This window comes from Arachis ipaensis, chromosome B9, assembly GCF_059453495.1.
Source record: "Arachis ipaensis isolate K30076 ecotype BB chromosome B9, ASM5945349v1, whole genome shotgun sequence".
NCBI classification, from domain to species: Eukaryota; Viridiplantae; Streptophyta; class Magnoliopsida; order Fabales; family Fabaceae; genus Arachis; species Arachis ipaensis.
The window spans coordinates 79,550,869-79,553,813 of record NC_142444.1 but is presented as its reverse complement, the minus strand read 5'-3'; the positions used below and the strand labels follow the sequence as shown (position 1 = coordinate 79,553,813).

Below are 2,945 nucleotides of genomic sequence, written 5' to 3'. Positions count from 1 at the left end.
TCTTCAAACATAAATAACTTGAGCTACAAAACTCCAAATGAGGTGATTCAAAATGCATTGGAAAGAAGACATCTAGAGCTTTCCAAGCATATATGGCATGCATGGTGGATACTAAAAATTGAGGGAGAAAACAGCCCCGTAATGTGCATAGAAGAGCATAGTACCAACATGCAATCAGGCCAGCTGACCTCTTCACCTTCCATGGAGTATAACTCGAGTTGTAGAGATCCAATTGAGGTGCTTCCAGTTGCGTTAGAAAGCTGACATCCATAGCTTTCCAACAAGGTATAATAGTCTATATTTGGCATCAAATTGGGAAGGTTGACAAGAGAACAAAGTGACGACTCAAGAAAGGGGGTGCAACATTTGAGTGTAGTTTAATGGATCATTATCCTTTTTGGATCAATTATGTCACTCAGCCCTTCAAGCAAGCAAGGCCCATCAACAACACCAAATCAAGGCCACAAGAATCATCTAGAATAGTTTATTTTCATTTGATTGTAATTTGCTTTGAATTTCATTTTCATTTTGTAATTTAGGGAGCCTATTTAAAGGCCTTAGTTTTTGCATTTGAAAGAGGGGGGGGATTGAAGGGGAATCCAGCCCCTGATGGGGACTTTTACTTTACTTGACTTTTAGCTAGTTTTTCCTTTTCTTTGTAATTGAATTCAGAGCTATGATTCACTAAACCCCCTTTCATTGGGTTAGGGAGCTCTATTGTAATTCAATGAATCAATAATAGTTTATCTTCTTCTTCAATCTTTTCTCTTGAATTTTGTTAGAAAGCTTCTCGATCTAATTCCATTGAGTAGTTGTCTTGGGAAAGAGACTACTCATACTTGGAATCCTTCGGAGCCTTGGGAAAGGAATGGAGGATTCATGCTAGAGAAGCTTTCTCACAGTGGATTGGATTGGGGTTTGGATGGATATTGTGACATGTAATCCTACCAAATTGTGGTTCATGAAATTGTGTGGTATAATCAGTGATCAAGCATCATCTCTTCTTATGAACATTTAAACCAAGGGATTGGGAATTTGTTTGTTTTTAGAGAGCATTGGTGAGCCAAGGAATTGGGATCCAATCATATAAGATTGCCAAGCAAAATTCAATGAATGCATTGGTTGAGGAAGAGATATACATGTTTTGATTCGGAGATTTCAATATCTCCTAAACCCAATGAATTCCCCATTTCTGATTTCACTTTCTCTTTACATTCTGCAATTCAATTCTTGCAATCACCCCCATTCCCTTTTAATTTCAGCAATTTACATTCTGCTCTTTAATTCATGCAATTTAAGATTCGGCCATTTAATTTTCTTGTCATTTACTTTTCCCGCCAATTTTACATTCCGCAATTCTCATCTCAATTCTTGATTCCGCTCAACTAGAACACACTTCTAATCCGAATTGCTCAATCAACCAATCCTTGTGGGATTCGACCTCACTCTATTGTGAGTTTTTACTTGACGACGATAACCGGTGCACTTGCCGGAAGGAATTTTGCCGATCGTGCAATTTCCTAAATCGTAGCATAACTAGTTTATGTGCATCACTCACACAGGGATCCCTATACTGTGGGATAAAGGATCTCTATTATTATTATCATTTTTCTGGCCATTCTTCCTTGTCTTATGAGCAGGAGCAAGGATAAGAACATTCTTGTGAAAGCAGATCCAGAACCTGAAAGGACTCTGAAGAGAAAATTAAGAGAAGCTAAAATACAACAATCCAGAGAAAACCTTTCAGAAATTTTTGAACAGGAAGAGGAGATGGCAGCCGAAAATAATAATAATATAAGGAAGATGCTTGGTGACTTTACTGCACCTAATTCCAATTTACATGGAAGAAGCATCTCCATTCCTGCCATTGGAGCAAACAACTTTGAGCTGAAACCACAATTAGTTTCTCTGATGCAGCAGAACTGCAAGTTTCATGGACTTCCATCTAAAGATCCTTTTCAGTTCTTAACTGAATTCTTGCAGATATGTGATACTGTTAAGACTAATGGAATAGATCCTGAAGTCTACAGGCTCATGCTTTTCCCTTTTGCTGTAAGAGACAGAGCTAGATTATGGTTGGATTCTCAACCCAAAGACAGCCTGAACTCTTGGGATAAGCTGGTCACGGCTTTCTTAGCAAAGTACTTTCCTCCTCAAAAGCTGAGCAAGCTTAGAGCTGATGTTCAAACCTTCAGACAGAAGAAAAGTGAATCTCTCTATGAAGCTTGGGAAAGATACAAACAGTTGACCAAAAAGTGTCCTTCTGACATGCTTTCAGAATGGACCATCCTGGATATATTCTATGATGGTCTATCTGAGCTATCTAAGATGTCATTGGATACCTCTGCAGGTGGATCCATTCACCTAAAGAAAACGCCTGCAGAAGCTCAAGAACTCATTAACATGGTTGCTAATAACCAGTTCATGTACACTTCTGAAAGGAATCCTGTAAGCAATGGGACGCCTATGAAGAAGGGAGTTCTTGAGGTTGATACTCTGAATGCCATATTGGCTCAGAATAAAATATTGACTCAGCAAGTCAATATGATCTCTCAGAGTCTGCATGGAATGCAAGCTACATCCAACAGTACTCAAGAGGCATCTTTTGAAGAAGAAGCCTATGATCCTGAGAACCCTGCAATAGCAGAGGTAAATTACTTAGGTGAACCTTATGGAAACACCTATAACTCAACATGGAGAAATCATCCAAATTTCTCATGGAAGGATCAAAAGCCTCAACAAGGCTTTAATAATGGTGGAAGAAACAGGTTTAGCAATAGCAAACCTTTTCCATCATCAACTCAGCAACAGACAGAGAACTCTGAACAAAATGCTTCTAATTTAGCAAATCTAGTCTCTGATCTATCTAAGGCCACTGTAAGTTTCATGAATGAAACAAGGTCTTCCATTAGAAATCTGGAAGCACAAGTGGGCCAGCTGAGTAA

At 38.8% G+C, this 2,945-nt stretch overlaps 1 non-coding gene across 1 annotated transcript; it reads right to left on the bottom strand.

Annotated features, from left to right (window-relative positions):
* Window positions 1-2,166: 2,166 nt before the first annotated feature.
* LOC148545139 (small nucleolar RNA R71) lies at window positions 2,167-2,274 on the bottom strand. The gene has a single exon (XR_015901670.1). It is a non-coding gene; the product is annotated as a small nucleolar RNA R71 (small nucleolar RNA).
* Between the last annotated feature and the right edge of the window lie 671 nt (window positions 2,275-2,945).